This window comes from Falco biarmicus, chromosome 7 (genome assembly GCF_023638135.1).
Source record: "Falco biarmicus isolate bFalBia1 chromosome 7, bFalBia1.pri, whole genome shotgun sequence".
Classification (NCBI taxonomy): Eukaryota; Metazoa; Chordata; class Aves; order Falconiformes; family Falconidae; genus Falco; species Falco biarmicus.
In genome coordinates, this window is record NC_079294.1 from 16,032,479 (window position 1) to 16,055,587 (window position 23,109).

The 23,109-nt window shown below is 40.8% G+C and overlaps 1 protein-coding gene across 1 annotated transcript in view; it reads left to right on the top strand.

Moving 5' to 3' along the window:
- The first annotated feature begins 204 nt into the window (after window positions 1-204).
- Window positions 205-23,109, top strand: part of STXBP6 (syntaxin binding protein 6) — a 121,998-nt gene continuing 99,093 nt past the window's right edge. The window contains exon 1 of the mRNA XM_056347240.1: window positions 205-353. The gene's annotated coding sequence lies outside the window, so the exon portion shown is untranslated. The remainder of the gene's footprint in view (window positions 354-23,109) is intronic.

Below are 23,109 nucleotides of genomic sequence, written 5' to 3' on the forward strand. Positions count from 1 at the left end.
GCAGCGCTTGGGGTTTCTTTGTTCCCTCCCCTCCAGCGATCCCAAACCCCCGTCCCGCCGCGCTCCCGTCCGCCGCCTCCCACACCAGCTTCCTGCCGCCGCTCCCGCGGGCGCCCGGCCCGCCGCCGCTTCGCGGGCGCCCCGGGACGGTGCCGGGGTGGGGGCGGGGGGCGGCCCGCGGGCGGCCCCGATTGGCGCAGCCAGCGCACGTGGGGCCGCCCTCACGCCTCGGCGCTGGCAGCGCGGCGGCTGCCGCCGCGGGGCACGGCACGGCACGGCACGGCACGGCACTCCGCGCGGGGCGCCGCGCACCGCTGCGGCGAGGAGAGGAGCCGGGCCAGGCCGGCGGGAAGGTAGGAGTGGGGCGGCACGGCACCCTGTGCTGCGGGTCGCGGTCGCTGGGGGGCTGGGGGGGGTCCGTGCCCACCGGCTCCCTCGGTGGTGGCGCCGCGCCCGCCCCGTTGGGGCTGCCGGCTGCCGCGGCGCCCGCGGGAGGAGCTCTCTGAGGAAGCGGGGCAGCGAGTTAACGATGAACTCCACGGTGGCGTTTCCCCGCCTGCACCCCGGCGCCGGGAGCGCCGGTCCGAGGCAGCCGGGGCTGCGCCCTCGAGGGGAGGCGGCTGCTCGCGGGCGGCGCTGCGGGGCGGGGGTGGCCGCTGCCGGAGCCCGCGGAGCTCCGGCCGCAGGGGAGCGGCGGCCGCCGGGCGGCGGGGCTGAGGCGAGCGGCGCGTCTGGCAGCGCAGCACTCCGTCCCCCGCCGTCGGAGCGGGGCGGCGGGGCGGGGGCCGGCCCTGCAGGCACCCCCGCAGCGGGAGGCTTCGCTCTGCCACCGGCCGAAAGCCTGCGGGCTGCCCGGAGCCGCGGGTGCAGGCCGGCAGCGCTCGGTGCTCCCCCGCCGTTCCCCCGGGGGGAGGCTGCCCGTGTGGTGAGGGGCAGCACAGGAGCGGCCGGCAAACGTTAAGCGGGTCTGCTGGTCTCCTTCCAGCACAGTGTTTTAGGAATAACCTTGACAGTTCAGTGAGTCGGCCACCGCTGCATCCCTGCCTTCTGTTCCAACTAGCTTGCTAAAGGAAAAGTAAAACTTACATCTGCCTTCTTCACCCTCCTGTGTTGCTCTGATGCTGCCGAAGCCTGAAGTTCAAGGAAATATTTACCATTACTTAGAGAAATGTGTTATTCTCTTTTCATCTCATTTTGCCTTCTGTCAAACAGAGGAGTTCGTGTTTTAGGAATTACATCACTCTGCAAATCCCCCTATCTTCCTCTAAATATAAGCTGCCTGTTAGGATATCTTTAGCTTAGCTGTTTTCCTTTTGTGAGTCTGAACTAGTGTTACTGCTTTTCACTGCTTGAACGGGCGCCTCGGGCCCATGACACCTCTCTTAGGAGCTTTAGGAGTTGCTGATGTGGTCGGGCTCATCTGGCATTGCTTTGTGCTTAACGTTACTGAGGCGGGCAGGATCTTTTCCATCCTGAAATACTGGAAGGTGGCAATATGGTATCTTGATTCTCTTTTGATTATGACATCTAAGCAGAGCTGCAGGATCTAACTGTAAAGGTGGTCTCTGACCTGCCGTCTCTTCTATGAGATGAACAAGCAGAGGGCAGGGAAGTTGGACCTTGCTGGTGGTGCATGGAGTTAGCAAGTCATAGGTTTCTTTTGCACGTCTGTAGTTTCCAAGCTCCCTTTAAGTCCTGAATTTTTCTGTAAGCACAGTTAGCTGTTTTAATGAGGCCTTCAAAAAACACCGCATTTGGAGTTTTTAAGTAATGAACACAAAAGAAATACTTGTAGTTTATGAGTGTGAATAATGATGACAGTGATTTGGGATTCCTCTGTTCCATGAAATATAATTTTACAGTTGCTTTTCCCTAGGAAGAATGATCCCCCATGGGGCTGATGGTAGTTTGCTTGATAAATTACTTGAAAAGGGTCTCTCTTCCAGTGAGATGTTTTAGGGTCTTTCTGCCTGGGGGAATGCAGTTACGGTGTAGTCATGCCATGCTGATCTCCCTTGTGTATATTCTTGATCTTTGAAAATATGTCTTAAAATTTGGATGGCACCTTTAATGATGTGCTAAGATAAATCAATGAAAATAGAAAAAAATACTGTGGTGTTTTTAGAGTGGAGTGAAAGCACCATTCTGGAATTTTGTCCAATCACCATTTTGTGATAGCTTCCCCAGGTGAAGGAATTTCCAGGTGGGAAAAGGTCTGTGAAGGACTGTGCTATGGAAAGTAAGGAGTGTTTTAGCCCTGAGCAAGAGTGTTTGCTGTGGGGACTGAGGTTGCTTTTAACTTGCACATGATTTCTCATCTCCGTTTCATTTACCTTCTAAGTGAGTGTCCCTCTGGATGTGGTCCGGATCTGAACATCTAGAGTCAGGGAACTGTGATGATAACACAATAACATGTGCTACAGTAGGCTCAAGGAGGAGTATTTTGTATTTTTTCTTTCAGGTGTATATTCAAATCACCTCCCTCCTCTGTGCATGTAGAAACAGTGAGGATAATACAAAAAATAAGTTATTTATAAAATACTCAGTATGAAGGGTTTGGGGGGTGTGTGGTAGTTTTTTTTGTGGTTATTTTTTTGTTTGTTTTGTCTTGTTGTTTATTTCTTTTCCCCTCCTAGTTGAATATCTTTTCATTATACACTACTTCAGGGTACTTGTACTGGAAGTTCACTTCTTAAATAAGATGTGTTTGTCAGTAGATACTTCTTGTGTTTGTATTGTTGGTAGATTAGAGTACATTTTAGAGAACTTAAAAATATCTTTTAAAAAACCCCAGTTTTTAAAACTATATGGGATAAGATGACTTCTATTTTTGTTATGAATAAAATTATGTGAAATGCTGACTCTGGAAAATAATAGCTGTTGATCTGTTTTGGGGGGAGATATGCTGTCTAAATAATAGTGCATTTGTTTGTTCTTTATTTTCTTCCTTTGTAACTTAATGTTGCTTTCCAGTGCACGGCTGGGAAGTTAACATTGCCAAGGTTGTACGAAAGTGTTTTAATCAGTTTTGGAAGCTTGTGTTTGGATAACGTGATGGTAAGACAAATTGATTCCTTCTGTTTTTAACCAAACAGGAATGCTTTAGCGAATATGTGTACAGAGACAAATCAAGTCCTTCAAGAGAACACTTAATTTGCTTAGTCCTTGATTGGCAGTGTCTAGTGATGTTGGGGATTTGAGAAACGGATGAACTAAAAAGCCTTGGCATTAATTTGTATTGTAGCCAGATACACTGGTGAATTCATTAATACACTTTTGCACATGACTGCAGCAAGCAGTGCTGTGTTAACTGTATAAAAATGTGTTTAAATTTAGGCTTTTGGTTTGACCGTTTCTTGTCCCGAGTCAGGACACAGAAACTAGAGTAAAACTAGTATCTTACCAGTGCTAATAAACATAACCTGACTGTTTCTGGTTGCTTTTCATGTAGTATTCCTTGGTTATACAAATCTTTAATAGGGAATAACTAAAGCAGTTCTTGGTGTTTTGGGTTTTTTTTGTGTGTCCCAGACAAATTTCTTAAACTTGGATAGAAGGAGAGCAAAACAGTAACAAAATTCAAAACAAGAAATATCTTAACAAGAGAAGGGACTGTTGGTTTTCCTGCCCAAATGATGTCATTGAACATTTAGAATTGTAATGTGAAGGGGGGGAACTCTGGTTTTAGTGGGGTGGGGTGAAGGACATTGCCTCTTACTGCTGGTGCGCCCCCCTCCCCCAAGTAAGCTGCTCTCAGAGAAATAAAAGGTGGTTTCTCAGGAAACAAATGCATTTCTGAGGCTATATATATCAGAAATTTGTGAAATGTACTCACTGGGTAATTGGGGGGAGAAAAAAGACCAGACCATTTTACAAAATGATTGTATTCAAACTCTTTCAAAATTGCCACTACCCTCCCCTCCATCTCAAAAATATCTTTTTCTGGTAGTCCATTCTCTTTCCCCAGTATGCATTTACTGGAGGCCCAGTTAACTTTTGGCATGAGTCGTTAATTGTGGCTCTTTAGAGCTCATAGTTGAACATTAAGTTGTGTTTTTTCCATCTTAAGCTTAGGCAGACATCCTCTGCACCTGAGGTCTTGATACAGATGATGCTGTTGGGCTTCTTTGTCATAAGTGTAAATGATACTAATTCCTTTGCAAATGGAATTGCATGACTGTAGGTTAGCTTAATAATATTATGTGTTTCTACTTTCCCTTTCATAATTTCTCTTTGTCAGGTAATGATGGGAAAGGTTTTCCAACCGTGCTGTAGGTCAGGGAGCAGTTTGGACCGTAATGTTCCTGGAAGGACGGGTTGTGTTCTTTACAAGATAGCATTTGTATTGCATTTCTGATGCTTGGAAGACCTAGGTTTGTGTGTGTGTGTGTATTGAACATTGTGAGCTTCTGACTTTTATGTGTAGTGGTAATGCAGTGACAGTAGCCCCAAGGGAAGAAATCTAGGCATTTCTGATCTGTAACATTTTGATTTCCTTAATAAACCAGGAGCCTAAACTTTTTCTTTCTTGCCTTTTAAACTTGGTTCTAGCAGTACCAGCTCCAGGAGACCTGTCCAGCTGCCAGCCCCCCCCCCCCCCCCCCCCCCTCCCCCCAACTATGTTTTGTAGTAACTGTAGATGTTTTCCCTTCTTTATTTTTTCTTACAGGTTGCATGTTATTTTTGTATCTGTGAAGTTCCCAAGTAGCATGAAATTCATGTGGTACAATTACAACCAGATCTGTTAATAATAAGGGACCCCCCCAAATTATATATGTGTATATATTATGTGCATGTATTATATATAGATAAAAGTATCAAATGCTTTGGATGGAGCCTTTGCAAAACAGGTTTGTGGGTAGGTTCAGTTTGTCTTGTTTCTGCATAAACCAGTTCAGTTAAACCTGTATCAGTAATAAATAATAAACTTGTTTTGGATTAGATTTCAGTGTAAGAAGTTAACCTGTTCCAGTTAAACTGATCCAAAATAAACCTGGTTAAATCATTAATAAAATCTTGCTGCTGTGGAAACAATTCCTTTTGTGTGAAGCATCAACCATAAGGTAAAATCAGAAATGTAACTTTTATAAAACTCGGTGCTTGACTGCAATTTACCTGCAAAAAAGATCTAGTAAATACTTATAATTTTTTCTTTCAAACTGTGCTAGCCAACGTATTTGTTACTTATACATTTTGGTTTTGGGTCTGCTTTTCACAGACAATTCTGTGCTATGCTTGTAGGCTGTTCTAGAAGACACTTTTTTTGTATTTTTGCAATTACTTGCTTACAGAAACAAAACAGTAATTCCCTAAGTTTGCAGTTTTTTTCAGGATTGTTGAAGTGCAAAATTGTTGTGTGTTTTAATTCTGTTTCTACCTTTCCACTTGCTACTGTGTTTTAGAGGAGGGGAAAAGCAAACACTTGGACATAGGTGATCCACACTTGGAAACTCCCTCTTGGTAAATTAGTAGAAGTTCTAGGATGTTCACAAGCTTCCTCTTGCATTGTTTGCCTTTGTGGGTCATTATCTGAGCAGATCAACTTTCTGTCTTTGTTTAAAGAGACACAGTGCTCAGGTCATTATTGTTAGTCATATATAGGAAGAAAGATTGTGACCAGTTATTGACAGAGTAGTATTACTCTGTTAAAGTGAGTTTCTGTTATTTATTTTCATGAGCTGGCCTGGCAGGGTCCTGACACTGTAATAAAAAGTGTCCAAATGTTTGATATGCCCAGAGGTTAGTGACTAGTCTGTTAGCACCTTTGTGACTTCAATAGAAACACTTGCAATTAGTTTTGTGGAGTGGGAATTCATTCACTGTAGGTTAGTAATCTGCTCTACCCTCTAATGGTGTACACCTGGTTGCTCTGTAGACGTCCATGTTGGGGCCTTTGTCTTTCAGGCAGCATGCACCCGGGAAGGGATGGATGCTCAGAGATGGGCTCCACTGGTGCCTGGCAATGCAAAGGGACTTCTTACTTGCTTCCTGGTGGCTGTCAGTTCCTAGCTGATAGGCAGCCACTGCAGATGGGGTCTGTAGCTCTGGCCTTTGCCACTTCACTGGATGCAAGTTATGAGATTCAAAGAGGCAAAAAGTGTCTGGCATCTTTGCGCGGGGAAAGACCAACAGAAGAACTTTTATTCAGCTGCCCTTGGTCTCTTAAGGACAGATTTAAAGGTAGGTGTTGAAACTCAGAATTCATAGCTTAATTTTGTCATTTTTAAAATCTGTATCTAACCAAAGTGATTGCCTGAACAAAGCAATCTGACTTTAAAATACAAAACCCCCAGAAGATCGCAGAATTACAGAACAGCTGAGGTTGGATGGGACCTGCGGAGGTCCCTTTTTTCAGTTCTGTCACACCTTTCTCTTTAGGAAGCTTTTTTGTTTATTTTAGGAGATGTAGAAAGGAAATTGCTGTTTGGAAACTTAAATGTTCACTAGTTAAGAGTGAATACCAAACATAGAAAGTTTTGTTTTGTTCTTTTCCCTTTGTTTTGTAAGCAGTCGGCTGAGTGAGGTCAGAGAGGCATTCACAGATGGAATGAAATTCTTGGTTACTAGACCTGAAATGTTCCCAACTTAATGTTTGTGAGCCGTCTTAAATGGGGGCCTTTTCTGAGCCATCTTAAATTGTGCTCAAACAACTTCTCTACAGATCAAGACAAAAATAAATTCAGTTTCAATATAAACACACTTCCAGTATGTTGTTTGGGGAAGGATTATTCTTAACTGTTAGTAAAACTCCAGCTTAACAGAATTGAAATCATGTGTCGATTGTTCATTTACATTTTTAAAACATCAGTTTTACTGTAGCCTGTATGCATTTGCAGCTGTTCAGAAGTGATTGTCAGGCAGAGAATGATTCAATGGCATATGAAGTGCTGGGTACCTCCCACATCGCTGGTCATGTAGCATGATCTGTATTTGAAAAATGCAACCAAGAATGAGTATTTACATGTTTTTTAAAAAAATTCTGGATGACAAACTAGTTTGGCTATGTTATGGTTGCTTTGAGGTAGGCTATTCAGATCACTTTCAATTTACCAGGGCCTGAAATGTATGCATACAGAAATTCATGATTGAAGTGTGTTTTTTGAAGATTCTGACTTAATTTGAGAAAAGGCTATAGTTGACTTCATTGGGACTTGGAACAGCACAGCTAGGTGTGCTTTGCCCCATGGAGTTGCTTTACTTTTCTATCTCCTATGTATTTAGGTAGGTTTCAGACATCACTTTAATATGTAACTATGGGACTAGATGACATATGCTTCTCAGATGCCAAAACTCTAGTTACAGTATATAATCAATTCCTGAAATGTCAAAATCTCAGATTAAGGATTTTTCTTATGGTGATTGGTTGCATCTTACAATTCTGTTAATTAACCTGCAGTTAGACACAAATTGCTTTTGTGGTTCAGTCTGGGCTTCAAAGTAGAGTCTTTTATGTGAGGCCTTGCATTGACCCTTGTGAGCTGATGCTGTCTACTTCAGGCACCTGATTATCCCCTGACCTCAGGTGTCTGCGTTCCTGTCTACTCAGTGGAAGGAGTTTGAAGCCCTGAGGGCATGAATTGGAGCATTGTAGTGTTTCACAAAATAGTGATGGCATTACTTCGCTAAGCAGTATTAAGATGCCTGAACAGAAATAGTTATGTGAGCTGGGAATAAGGCAATGCAATTTTGTGACTGTACCACATCAGGTGTTGCTAGCTATGTCTGTTGAGTTACATCCCGTTTACACATCTTAGCACACCACCATTCCTGTATGCCCCAACTTGCCAAGGTAATACTCAACAGTGGATGGTTCTTGACTCCAGCCCAGGGGATCAGTTGCATAGGGGTGCCTCTTGAGAAGACTTTGTAAGGGTAAGAGAATTCATTATCTGTGAAATTTCTCAGGACGAAGTTGAGATCTGTAACTTACTTTTAATACCTTGATGTGATCTCAGATAGGACATTTAACGTCTTAAGAGTAAAACCTGCATATCTAATGTGCTATTTTAATTCAAAGCCCTTATCTGACAGAATATTAATACACCAGCCCTTAAAGGAGTAAGAAACCAATATGCCTATACCTTGATTAAGGAGTCTAGTAGATCTGAGCTATGTATAGGGCATCTTCAGGTTCTCAGAAGAATTACATCAAAGACTACTAGTTTCAGGTTCTGTTCAGTTGCTAAAGTATTTCAGATTCTGATAGCTTTTAATTTTCTTTCAAGAAAACTTCAAAGATAACCTGTCATCTAAGAAATGTCTTGATTCTATTTACTTTTTTAATAAAAGTGTGTGTATTTATACTATATATAATGTGTGTGTACACACACATGCCTATTTGACAGTAAAATAAACCTGCTTTTTTATTTTTTTGGTGGTTACTCTTGTGAAAGAGACAGTAATGTTTTGGAGTGGGAGAATCAGTGCTAATGATATGAAGTCCTTTATCATGGTTCCAGATATCTGTGGGTCCAATTCTACTTATAGTTGTGTATGAATCTTCAAATTCATTCTTCTTACAGGAACGGCTACTTACGTATGTGAGTGTGCAGGTCTGGGGCTGAGGTGAGGCTTGATTTTGTTGTTCCTAGAGCACATTAACAGTGCTTCTGCATTGCGGCTGAGGGGTTGGTAAGAATATGTTTGCAACTAATTCCTCTTCCCCACCACTGGTTTATTGGGGAGCTGACTCTAGTTTTCTGGATGTTTGGGTAAATAAAACTGGGAATTCTGCAGTGGTACTGGACACTTGTTTATGTCATGTTTAATCCCTGTGGAAGCTTGTGAAGCAGTGTATAGTCAAGATGCTGAAATAGCTTGTGATTAGGTGCTAGTTTCAATCACTAATAGCTGATGTCTTCAAATTATTTATCTGAAACCTTGGAGTAACTTTAAATATTGACTATTTTTTGTGTGTGAAAATAGTGTTGTATTAATTTAAAAGCTGACTGTGTACAGTTTGGGATTTGTTCTTTGTATTCCATTTAGTTAATGGGAAAAGTGCAGGAATGGGTTGTCTTTGCCAGTAACCCAGGTACCACTTTGAGTGCTAAGTGAAGCTTCCTTACAGCCCCATCTCAGAGAAGACTGGGCTGAGGAATGCAGCTGTGCAACCCTGTATCACTGACCCGGTGTTCAGCAGCACCTAACACCTGAGGTTCCACAAGTGCTTACCAGATGCTGAGCTCTAGGTGGGGTGAGCCCTCATTTGCTGCCGATATAAATGACCTTAAATGAGTTGTTTCAGGTCATGTTATAGTTCAGTGGTAAAATTGTGATAATAATGCATCTTTCTATTTTCATTTTTATGGATTGCCAGTGTCTCGGCCTTTATTTTTATCTTTTAAGCAATTCAGTAAAAGACTTGACATTGATTTGGTGTGCATATGAGGTCCCTTGGTATTTGAATTTATGGATATTACGCCATGGAGAGTCTTGCCCAGTTGGTAACACAAACTTCTTCCCCTTTCCAGTTTATAACAAACCAGTTACTTAGGTTTCTAGAGTAAAATAGGCAACGATGTATGTGGACATTTTTTTTGTGCATCTATTATTGTCTTGCTCTGTAGTCTCATGTTTGTGCACGTACCCTGTCTCTCCACCAGAAGGAAATGAAATTTCACAGGTGGAGCAATAAAAGCCACCCGTGAAGTGTATGAGTGTTTTGCAGGGACCTGGTTTGGTGGCCAGTTCCACAAGTGCATTTGCTCACTTCCTGCTGGTGACGAAGCAGGGTTAGTTTTCTGTATGCTCCCTCTACTATGTGCATTTATTTCATGTCCTTACAACATAGGCTTGTCTGAATTTCAGGAAGTGCCCAGCTTTGACATGGGTGCTCATATTCATTTTTGCCTTATTTCAGCATTCCTCTGCCCCTTCCAAAAGGGTGGTATGATACAGAGGTGACTGTTTATTATGGCTTTTAGAGGGACCCTTGCTCTTCGGAAAGCGGGGTAAATGCATAATTTTGCTAGCACTAAGAGAAAAATCCTTTTTATTTCATTCATTGAGCTATCCTGGGGTGGAGTAGTAGGGACCAGAAAAGTGGCACCGAAACTGTGATACAGTGTATTGCAGTAAGCTATTCTGAATAAACTCTTCTGAAAATGGAAAAGAGGTATTACAGGACTTATGGAAAGTCCAGCAGTCCCTCACAAACATTTCTGACATGGGAGCAAGTGAGACTTCGGTACTACTGAAACACAGAGGGGTGCAATGAGTAGCCTTCTTGACCCCGAGGTGCGGAAGCTCTTGGAGGTGTTTATCTGATTAATGAACCAGTAGCACTGGTTCAGCTGTCCTCAGACATGTCCCATTATTCCCGTGACCTGGTCTCAGCTGTGTGTTGCTCTGTCTAATCTCACTCTGTATTTTTTGTCTTTATAATTGTCTATTTTTTCAGCATTTCTCATCTTGTATTCCTTTGTATGTGTCTTTAATCATCAGGCTGCTCTCTTTCAAACCTCATTTAGCAGTCCCCTGGGACTTCTTAAGGGGCTTAGGTGTGTATTTCCCTGTCATGCCTCTCCTTAAACATTAACTTCTGCATCTTTGGACAAAAAAAATTGACTAGAGATTTATTTCCTCCATTGACAGGTTAGTTTTCCCCTTTCCTCGTTTTGTGTTCTTATCTAAATAATCAGACTTTTCCAGCTTATCTTGAAAACAAGGTATCCTTTGGGTAGAGATGTTTCCCTTCAAGCTTCTGTTTTTTTCTACTTTCCGCACTTTTCTTCCCTTTCACTAAATTTCTTCTAGTGTTCTTGTGAGAGTTGCATATTTTTAAATGAAACAATGAAGTTACTGATGACAAGGGATAAAAGGTAAGTGTTCTCCAAATGCCACTGTTACGTTTTGAGTCTTTCCAGATAAGTTATTACTCTCTGACAGGAGAATGTGAAATATTTCACCCACGTTGAGTAAATAATAGCTGTTAGGAGTAAACACTTTTAAATCAGCAGAGCTGGATAACTTGTTTCAGCAAATCCTGAAACGAAAAGCTGGAAGAAGTGTGGACTTAAATCAAATATGAATTGTCTTAAATTCAGGTATCTGTAAAAATCCTCTCATGTTTAGGGTATGAAGCTGAATAAAACCAGCGGTCTGTTTGAAGAGTTTCATTTTATTGCCAGTGCACAGAAGACCTGAGAATGAAAGTGCTCAGAGCACTGTTGCGTTTTTGTGTTGATAACATAAATCTTAGTAGATGATTTATTGGCTGGTCTGCTGTGTTGATAGAATAAATACTTTTTTTTAATCTTTGGACTGAATGGACAACTGAGGCAAAAAAACATTTCGAGATTTTTGGAAGGCTTTTCAACAGTAGATCCTTGCTTGATTCCAGATGGAAATCTTTCAGTTCTCTTTGGAGTTCCTGTGCAATTATTCTTTCCTACAGTAAACATATAGTCTCTCTCAAGTATATAAATGATGTCAAGCTGAGTGAGCAACTAAAAATAATGAGTTGCAAAGATTCAAAGTATGCATCTGGTTATTAGGGCTATACCCACATTTTTCTGATATCATCCTTATTTGAAAAACATGCCTCGCTTTCTTCACTTGCTGTGCAGATGGCCATATAAAAGATTGCTCTTTGAAGAAAGAATGAAGCATCTCTAGGCATAGTAACTAAAAGCACAGAATGCTCTTAACTCTGTCCTCAATTGCAGAATCTCTCATGTGGATTTAGAAGCAGCTCTCATAACGATGTACCTTTTGACAAATTGGTATCCTTGTACAAATGAAATTAAAGCCTATTAAGAAGTTGAGAACAGTGTTTGTATGATGCTATGTGCCTGCGCTCATGGCTCTTGCCTTATAGATGCTGATTTTACCAGAGTTGCCTGTCTGTTCTTGCAATACTTCCTGTATAAAATTTACTTCTCAAATAGTAATAGATTCAGTAGCCATTGAGACAGGTATACTTTGCAAATGAAACACTTGTTTCTTCAGGCAAATGGAGTAACATGTAGGGTTTCTGGTTGGTTGGTTGGGTTTTCTGGTTTGTTTCGTTTGTTGCATGTGGGTGTTCATTTATTTAGTGGGTTTTTCCCCCTTTGTTTTGTTTTTAAGAAAAAAAAACCCTAAGCTGATTTTTTTTTTTTTTTTTTTTCCCCTCTACAGAGCATTTTGGGACATTAACTTTGAAAATTTAGTTGACTCCTGTTTTTATTCTTTGAAACCTTTCTAACATATAAATGGGAATAATAAAGATTTTTTAAGTACAGCAACCCTGATAGTATCCCAATTTTTAAAAAGCTTTCAGTGCTATTGGAATCTTGATGAAAACATCTGAACTTGTGGAAAACTAGGTTCAGCTACCATAGCGGAGAATGACCAGAAGAAAGCATACATAGATATGTGCATGTACCTGCTATGTCATCAAACTTAAATGGGCCTGATATTCAGTAGTTCTCTTTGTTTGAAACTTCTTTGCCTGTATGTATGTGTTGAGATTCATCAGTGGCCTCACTGTACCTTTTATGCTGGATTTAGTCTCTTAGTTTATATTTTCGCTCAGCATCACTCCTCAAATACATACTGTGTATCTGCATTGCATATAGACACTCTCATTAAAAAAATAATTAAAAAAAATTTAACATTTCTCATGTCTGCCAAGGCTTTAGTTCAGACCTTTTAAGTTTCTAGGGTGTTTTTGCTATGGCTTGGGAATCAGTTGTTAAACTGCAGTGAGGAATGTAGGTCTGGCTTTGACCTGAGGTGCTGATGAACATGGAAGAATTCTGTAAGCCAGGTGGTCTGCTTTAAAGACTAAAACTTGCCATATTCAAATATCAGAAAGTTAATGCACTGATGGTAGCATAATAACTGACCCTTACCAGACTAGGTGTGAAAATGTTATTTGCAAAGCAAATATGTGCCTTATGATCTTTATGGTGTATGGATAATTTTTTTTGTTTGAATTTCTTTGCTTTTGTCTTTTGTTTATACTGTTTAATGTATTATATTAGTAGTAATGTCTATGATAAAATGCATGGCAGAATCCTCCTTGCATAATATGAGAGCTGCTGGAAGAGCTGTTAAATATAAAGAATTATCGATGATGCTTTTACTACCTGTCTTGAAGATCTCTCTCAGGGATTTCTCCAGTTATTGAATGTAACAGGCACAGAGCATCATTAACTAAAGATACTTAGGTGTAGAACAGGATCCTGGCTCTCCGTTGAATGCATGACACTTAGGGATTTTGTTCCTCTTGGAGGAAGAATTTTCTCCTTTATTTTGAGTGTGTCCTGTCCCTGTTGCACACTTGTCTTCATAGGAAAAATAATAGGACTTCCTTGATTTCCTTCTCTTCTTTCCTTCTCCTCATCCTGGTGTTGCACACTTGGATTGCCTTTCTCTTATATCCTGTCCCCTCCTTTTGCCAAATTTCACTTGGATACAGTGGTGAAAAACACTGTAGTTGCAGCAGGATGCCTACTCAGGTTACAGCATGATTGGTATGAACGTTTAATACTAAAAGGAGACTTTAAGAAAAAAGCGTTAAGCTACTAGCAAAATTCTTGATGTTAAACAAGGTGTGGAATGCCATGCACATTGCATTGAAGAGTCTGATCACAAAAGAATATTAGCAACAGTAATCTGAATAAGATTGTAACAATTTTAGGGCAGGCTTCTAGTTGATGAAAAATTGTTTAAAAATACTTTCCTTTTGACTTCAGCGTACATTCTCACAGGGCTCTGCCCTTCCCACTGTATAGTAACAGGGCTCTAAACCCCTGAGTTAAGCCATTTTTCTTTCCTTTCAGAAATGAACAGAGGAGAGAATTGTGTTTCTAGTGAAGACTGCTCTAAAGCTGCATATGAGGAAATACTAGATCTGAATTGTTCTTACTGCAGTTGTGAAAAGGCATCAGAGCAGTAAATAATTCTATTGTGTAGCAGCAAAGACTACTAAAGGACAGTAAGCATTTGAGTTTGATCTTGAATCTGATTTACATAGCTTATTTAACCAGGCCACCTGCTTTTTGAGTAGAAGAGCAGGAACTTGTGGCAGTTAGGTGAGCAGCAATTTCAGTTTCCACATGTGCCTTCTTCAGGTGTTTGTACCTTGGGCTGACTGGGTGTCAAATACCTTGAAGCAGTTAACATATTTGCAAAAGCTGGAATACCACACACATTTGAATGCTCTGCAAACATTTGACCCATATTTCAGGCAAGCTCACAGGTGTTGAAGTAAACATAAGGCACCAAATGTGCTGGTATACAGGCAACACAGTTCCTCTTTGAACACAGCTGTGTGAGCTGGCTTCTTTACTACTGGGAAATAAAATCCTGAGAAGAGTGAGTCTTCCTGACAGAGAAAGCCTGTTGGTGGTTGAAGGACCTAGTTCTTTCTCTCTGTATGTGAAACACAGCTGGTATTGTCCTTGCAGTACAAGGGAGGAGAGAGTCGGGCAACCTTCCTGTGAGAGCTTCACAGTCCATGCTGACTGGGTTTGAGAGGGCTGTATGAAAAGATCCAGTAATCTGCTGACGGAGTATAGCCAAGGAGTAGGGCTGAAGTCTATTCTGAATCTTGTTGTCTGAAAAGCAGATTCATGGCCTGGTATGCAATATGTCAATCTTCACATGCTCAGGGAGATGTTACTTATTTATTTCAGGTTCGCATGGAGCTAGAGGCAAGGTAGTATTCCACAAAGTAAGCCCAATCAAATGTGACTTTCCATGATACATCTATACAGAGTTAGTAATTTTTCAAATCTATCCTCTTTACACTGATTGGTTAGTAATTTACATACAGTTATAATACAGTTACACAACTATTTCTATGATCATGCATGCTCAGGGGAGGGGTCTTCACCTGGGCAAGGGTTTTTTTGACCTATGGGTCTGATTCTTCTGCATTACAATGAGGGTAGTTCAGTTAAGGATACATGAGCCTTGAGTCTTCTTGCCAAGTTGGCAATGTGTCCTCAAAGTATCCTTATTAACAGTTTCTTCAAAGCCTAATTGTTGCAGAGTGTTCATGCTCAAAGAATGGCTGTGTACTTTTCTGATCATAGCCTAAACTTGTCAATGTAACATATACAAAGTGTATCTTGCACAAAACAACTGGACTGTTCTAAATTTTGAGTTACATTTCAACAGTCTGAGTCTACTCTTAATCTGTTTGGGGTATTGACAAATAAGAGAATGAAAGCCAAATTACACGGGCTTGAAGGGAAGATGAAATTTATCTGATCTCCTTATCACTGAGGACAGCAGTAGTAGCCAGAATAGTCTGTTGATTTCAACTAAACTGTGCAGTGTTGCTTTAAAAGCCCAGGAAGAGGCAGAACCTTGTAAATTTTTTTTATTAGGCTCAAGTAACTTGAAGAGGTTGTGGGTGTTTATTTCACATGGGGCCTTTGTTCTCCCTTTCCATTTGTATTTTGAAGTTATACTACGATTGTACCACCAGCTTCAATCATGTGTGATTGCAGTGTTGTAGGTTTCCCCCGCCCCCTCTCTTTAAATAAAGGTAAGGGAAATAAGGTAATTAACATTCTTGTTAAAAGTGTGTTGTTGGGTAATAGCAATGGGGGCATTTTATTTAAACTGTCCTGAATTGCACTCTCATCAAAACACTGTTCTTCAAACAGAATGCTTTTATGGTTCTTGTTTTATGAAGTATTCAAAAATGTAGTCTGCTAATATATTTGAATTGGAAGAAATGGGCTCAAAGATCTGGTTAGTTTAAGCATTTATTTTGGAACTGAAGTTGCAGTTGGTCACTTTTCTCTAACTTCTGCTCCTTCAGGGAGCACACCCAAAAAGCCAATAAATGCAGACTTGTGTGGATCGGAGTGGGTAATGTTCCAAGGTTCTGGTACTGAGACCCAATGCTTTGCTCCTAAATCCTTTTCTTCTATGCCAACTGCATACTGCTGCCCCCTTCCACAAAAAAAAAAAAGTTACATACTGAAGATCCATATATTAGGGAATTTGATAAATGATTTAATCTCCTATATGAAGTAAGATCACTGTTTCTTCTGTGTATTGAGGTTGTGGAATGAAATTTGGGGATTTGAATTGCTGAGAACTTTCCTTCAAAGTGTATCCAAACAGTAAGCAAAGGGCAGGAGTTACAGCTCAACTGACTTGTAGTAGAGGTGATGAACAGAATGCAGTACTGTGGTGAAAAAAGCAGTATTTCTGTTGTGTCTGGATTATCATCATAATGTTAAAAGATAAAGGATGTTGGTACTGATTTAGCATAGAGACAAACTTTTTTTCTCAAACTGCATAATAAAAAGAAACATTGAAGTAACTTCTAAGAGACGGTTCCTGGCAAATACTAGAGTCATGACTGTATTGATAGTCAATCACGTGATTCCCGCCCCTTGTCTGACGGTGATGCGGGTGGTGGTGGTTCCTCTCATAAAAGGTTTCCGTAATCTTCTGTTAGTGTGTGCAACAGAGACTGCCAGGAATGGTTCTCTAAAAACGCAGTCTCTTAAGGCAACCAAATGCTTCATTGCAAGTGGGTTTTTTTTGTTTTATTTTTTTTTTTAATCTACAAGTCATTAGGCATCAATCCTGTTTAGTGATTTGAGCTCATGATTGTTTAAGTTTTAAAAGAAGAGCATTGATGTTATATTGAAGCTTGAATAATGCCAGTGCTGGTTGCCTAATGCAGATTATTTCAGTGACCTACTCTGAATTCTAGACTTCATTGGTAGCACAGATACTTTACATCATCTTCTGGATACAGAAAGGATCCTTTTCTGTGTTACTTTTCCATATCCTAGCCTCAGAGCAACCAAAGAAAGTCCATTTGCCTACCATTTTCCACCAGTGGCCACAGCAGTGTTGCTAGATATTTCCAATTTGGCAAAACAAGTTTATGAATGTAATCAAAGTAAGGCCATATTGAAATAGAGCAGGAGGAGAAAGGGAATCTTCCCCTATGGACACTGTCACTATGCCCAAGTGAAAACAGCTTGGAAGTGTGACCTTTGCATATGGGTTTTCTTTTTTCCCTTTTTTTCGTTTTCTTGCTGGTTTAATAGTGTGAGTATACTAGGGACAAACCATATAACCCCTCTGTTATCATATGTAGAAATGCTGCCTCAGAAGAAAAATGGAAAGAGGGAAACTTACATGGGACAGAAGAAAGGTACTATGAATGTGAACTTCCAAATCTAGTGTTTTATTTCAGTATGTTTTCAGTTTGCATCTGTTTATATGCTTGGAACGTAATTGCCACTAATTACATAAAGATTAACCTTTTCATTTTTATCTTTTTTGTTTGTTTGTTTGATTTGGAGTGCTTTGTGTTATTAAACTACTTCTTAGCCTAAAATGTTACCGTATGCCAGTGAAGCTTATAATATCTTTTGCTTCTTTGTATTAAAGGAAGACATGTGCTCTCTGCCCACAGATGACCTTTCTGTTTTGTGTGATTGCACTAAAAGGTGGTAATTGGCACCTTGCTTTTTCATACAATATAAGGTTGCTTTTAAAAATTTCCTTTGCTGTTCTTCAAGGTAAAAAAATTCACATGTTCAGTAATTCATGGGAAACTGAAAGGAAATTACATGAAATATTACGTAGCTGTGTCTCTTCTGGAAGTGCGTAGTAAGCATGTGTCATCATCCCAGAAATACTGTTCAGTCTTGGGGCAGAAACTTTGTAACTCTAGGAATGCATGTAATTTTGTTTGAAGAAAGTAACAACCATAAGGAAAATTTAATACGAGTTGGAGTCTTAGGTTTTTAATTTGATTTCAGCTGTCACTAGAGAGTGACCGGATTCATGTAGTGCTTCACCTAACCTCTCTTTATGAGTATGCTCTATCAATGTCTCTGGTATCCTTCTCCTTTTTGGTGCTTGATGGCTCTCTGTGGATTTTTAGTTAAGTAAAAGTGGCAACTTTAGTATAAATGACTGTTTTCAAATCCACTTCTAAATAGACACAAATTTTGTCCAGTTGCTTGTAGGTTGCATGAATCCCCTTGTACTGCTTTTAATGGGTTTGTGAGATCTCTTTTGCAGCTGGAAAGGAGTCTATCTTGTAACACTTCTCAGCACCACCATTTATAGTTGGTACAGCGTACCATCTACTGCTTGCTCCTAAAGTGCTGAGCTATTCTAGCATGGATGCATGTGACCTGTGAGTCTGTGTGTGCCTTTGTCCTGTGCATAAGCACTGCAATTACCTCATGTTAATGTGTCACAAGCATGGGCATGAACCCGGGATGTAATCCAGAATGCTCATGTAATAGAGGAATGCTTGGTGAAGCAATGTAATTAAGTGTGGTGCAAACAGGACGTGTGTATCTGTCAAACATGAGCTGTATGTTCTGAAGCTAGTATAAGTAAATGGTTGTCTTTTGGAGGGACAGATGTCTAGTGTTTTGATCTGTCAAATACTAGATTAAAAGATTATCAAGTACTAACTAGAGATATCTTAATTTTTTTCTGCTTTAAATTTGGGTTTATGAGATCTATATTTGTAATGCTCTTCAAATTATTTTTTTACATAAATACATGAAAAGTAGTGTCTTAAAAAAAAGACATATTACTAGTTTTACTGTGCTTTTCAAGATACTTATGTACTTCAGCAGTGTTTGTGACTTTAAACTATTACACAGAAGCAGTGGAGGCTTGAGTGGTGTAAATGACAGTAGTAAGTACGATTAAAGGATGTTAAAACAAGCTAAGGAATAGCTTGTTCCCTTTGTTTGTTTTATCTTGTATGCATGAAGTCATGAGTTTCCTCTGGTTTATACTGATGTAGGAATGTTTCCTGGTTTCATCTCCTGGGGGCAAAAATACCTCTAGAAGGAGGCTACCTTGGGATGGTTTACAAACTGCTTAGAGAAGCACCAGTTGTAAATGTGTGCTGAAGCTGTCCCCAGGAGGGACAGGATCTTTCCAGGTTTGTTCTTCAAGTTTCAATATGAATTGAACTTCTTCCAGAACAAAATCTACCCCACTTTCTACTCCTGTCCCCAGAAATAAGTTGGTTTGTTATTTTGGTGTTCCCCTACTATCAGTAATTCTTCACTGGTAGTTGGCCTGGCAAAGTTGCTTGTTTATTTACATCTTATTGCTATTTTCTATTTCAAATCTCAAAACTTTGACTCCTTATGCAACAGAGAAGGCTGAGAAGCAGCAGCATTTGTTTTGTCAATGAGTATAACAGTGCTTGCTTACAATGGGTAGTTAGGCTCTCCATTTCATTACATTGACTGACTAAAAGTGGTTAAAACCTATGGACATAATGAAAACTTCGACATTCACCATGGATTATTACGAAATATGACCTCAAAATTTCTAATAACTGTTCAGGGAGAAGTTGCAGTCGCTTATATATAGCCAGCATTTTGAGAGGTAGAATTAAGCAAGCTATTAAGGTTTGTAGTCAGTATCTTATTGATAATTACATATACTAGTGATCTGTGAAAGTTTTAGCTTTCTGAACAATGGCACAAATTGCTCAAAAATCTGATTGAAAATGTTGATTTCAGTTTCACCTGTACAATGACAATGCTATTTGAACTTTTTTTTTTCTTTCTGTTCAGACATACAATTTTAAGGATTGATCTCTCTTTTAATTTCTTCATGTTTATGGACCAGAGTCTCCCTGATATTCAGAAGACTGCTCATTGCTGACCATATGGGTACCATATGGAACTGTGGAGCAAGACCATTTAATATAGAATTCTCCTTTCTGGTCTGCTCGTTTTTATCTTCTCACTGGAATGGGATTATGCCTCCAGGATGCTGACAAACATTGATAAGGATCAGTTGCAGTCTGAGCAGTTACTTCTATTATGTATGAACTATTGTGTTTGAGTAAGAAGGAATTTTTATTGACACCGGTCTGATGTGTTGGGCTCTCTAATTACTGTGCTGCTGTTAAAGTGGTTAGCTCATAATCTTGATTTAGAGTGGGAGAACTGGCAAGGCTCTGCCAAGGGCCTTTGCCTCCTATCTAATTTGGATTTCTTGCCAATGTCACAGACCACATTAAAAATTGGTTTGTGTTAGACTAGAATTGCGCATACCATTTTTCTTTCCCACTAAATCTCAGCTCAGGGTTTGTCAGGACTTAGTATGTTCTTGCGATGCTGGGGCTTCTAAGAATGTCATTACTCACTTTGGCTCTGTGCACTGAGGCTTGCCTGCAGGAGCATGGTGACTAAGGGACACGGTGCAACCTTTCTAGGTCAAAGTCAAATCAGGCTGCTGCTGTCATTTTGCAGAAGTTTCACAGCTCTCCATCTGAAGATCTCCATCTGCAGCTCTGAAGTACTTGCTGCCTTTGCTAACCACAAATAAGCACAAAGTTTTTGATTCAGTGGTACAGCTTTTAGATGTGTTCTGTCTTCCTTCCCACTGCTGTGCTGGGCAGGCTGTTACGTAATTACTTTTGCTTTGATACAGGCAGAGTTCAGGCTGGCTACTGCTGCTTAATTGGAGATGTTACTCTGTGCAAGCAACCGTTTGGTGGTCCTGACTGTTTCTATCCTTTTGCTTCTTTGCTCTTGCAGGTTGGCTGTCCTTCACTGGTAGCTTCCACAGCAGTGTGTTTTGTGATCTGCAGTCCGTTTATTTCAAACCTTAAGAAAGCAAGTAGAAATCAACTTCCTTTGCTCGATTCCTTTGTTCTTCCCTTTCCCTGTCACAATGAGACTTGGAATAACTGTGTGATAGCAAAAAACTTGAGCCGGTACAGGCTTTGGATCCTGCTGGCTGCTTAGTATGTTTACTCAGGCTGTTGATGTTCTTTGTGGAAACAGCCGCTGGTGGTTCTGAGTCACTCTTGTTTCTTGAGTTGGTTAAACCTTCCCTGGTGCCCTGTTGGCTGGTGGCTGCCTGTGGCTGGGCCATTGGGAGCGGTGGGGGCTCCGCTGGGGCTTGCAGCCATGGCCGGGGGGCAGCCCCAGCCCAGGGCATTGGGCATGTCCCTGGGGGTGAGGCGAGGCCAGGCCAGGCCATCAGCTCATGGGCAGGTGGAGGAGAGGACCCGGCCTGCTGAGGGGAACCATGGCCAGGCAGGGCTGTAGGAACAGGCTGAGGCCAGGCTGGGCTGTGGGCCCACAGGTGGGCCTGGCTCTGTGAGGGTCTGTGGGGGGCTGGAGACTGGCCCTACTGAGGCTGATGGCCCCGGGGGCTGACATGGGGTCCTGGGCCATGGGCAGGGTGGGGGGAGGCCTAGGGGCACGAGGCAGGGCCAGTAAGGCCTGTCAGGGTCCTGGCAAAACCTGTGCAAGGCTTTAGCTGCAAAATTAAAATACCTAACATAATTGCTTAAAGTGTCTGTTTCAATATGAGGATTTTCAGCAACAAAAGAGTAAAACATAGCAGAAGCAGTGGTGGTTGTCCAGTGTGGAGAAGGCTGGACTGAGGATATTTTCTAGCACAAAAGATTGTGAACATTTGCAAGCTTTTTTGACACCATAAACCGTAGCTTTTTAAAAACTTGACTATCCATTTCTTTGAAATGCTTCTTGTAAATTTGTTCTCTGTTGCAGAGAGAGGTGCTGTACAATTTTAATATTTCTATTCCTGTAACCCTGCTGATACTTTCAACATACAATTTTCTTTTTTGGTCAGATCGAATATTATGAAAATAATAGCTTGTCATTGCTTGTTTGCAGATGTCTTCTTGCAGAATTGTAGTCTGCATTTAAACTGTGGCTGAGAAGAGATGATTCCTTCCACTATTCCCATCTCCATTCATGTATTTTCTTTTTCCTTTATGTTAAGTAAGAATTAGTATGTGAAGAACGTTGTTCATCTAATTGATGTGCCAAAGATCATATGGTTTACAGCAAGAACAAAAAGTCTGAGAGTTTTTTCCATGCTAATTTTACTTTGTGGCATAATAAGACCTGTTTTTTGCTGTTGGGTGTAGATAATATATAGCACTACTAATTTTGTTTATTTTTCTTATATATATTGTTATGGGCGCTAATTAAAGCAAATGGTTTTGTGAGAGTATTTTCACTGATATACCAGAGCCACCTGTTCCATTTGGGAGAAATTTGCTTGGTGATTTACATTATTTAAGGTAGACAAAAAGGGGGGATAATTCTAATACTGTTTTTCATTGCTCTGAAACCAGATTAATCTCAAACCTACTGGGAAGAATGCAATGGGAATGGGACAGAGTCACTTCTCTAAACCTAGCGGTTCTCTAGTTATCAGGCAGTAACCAGCTAGGGGATGTGTTGGTGGGTTGAACTTGTTATAACTGTACTTTCTATCTTTGTCAGATAGCTGACGATGCCCTTAATAGACCTGAATTTAACAGTTGCATGTTGATTGCTTTGTTGTGAAAGTACATAACAAGGATGGTAGGGAGGTGGTGATTATGGGTGTGGGAGTTTTTATTTTTCATATCAAAACAAGCAGACAATGTACTAAGGAACTAATTATATTCATCATACAGTAGTGCTAAACTCTTGCATCACCAGCTCAAGTTACATCTGTTTCTGAGAGTTATTAGTCTTAGTTTGGGCTACATCTGTAGCTCAGGTGAGTAAAGGTGTACATTTGTTGGTTAATTGCCATAGGGTTTTTTTCCAGATTGTTAACATTTCAGCTGCATGGGTGCATGTCTCTTCTTGTATTTGGCATGAATGCTGTGAGAAAGATATTTCTTCTGCAGTATTGCATGAACACCAGAGATCCCCTTAAATGCAAGAGAAATGTAGTATATTTGAGCATAAATAAAATAATTTGAAGTAAGGAGTTTCTGACAGTGTGTCTGACCAGTCTGACAAGGTTTCCCGTTCCATGGATTTTACTAAGGTTTGGGTATGTAGCTTCCATTAACGTTTTGAAGTGCTGGTTTTCCTCACTGGGATGCAAATTAGATACACCTTAAGAGCAGCATTGCAAAAGAAACCGGATAGGAAGAAGGAAGTACTATGTTAGAAAACAATGAGCCATGTGCAAAGGAGGATACAGAGATGACACAGGGTGGGAGAGAACACAAGTGTGCATCATAATAAACGTATCTGTTGAACTGTTTGATACTGGGATTCTGTGTGTTTTAGGGGTAGATGAAAATGGATACAAAGGGAAGAGGCAAGCATCATGTACCGGTTACTTCTCTTAAGTTACTGTAACTCCACTGATGTCACT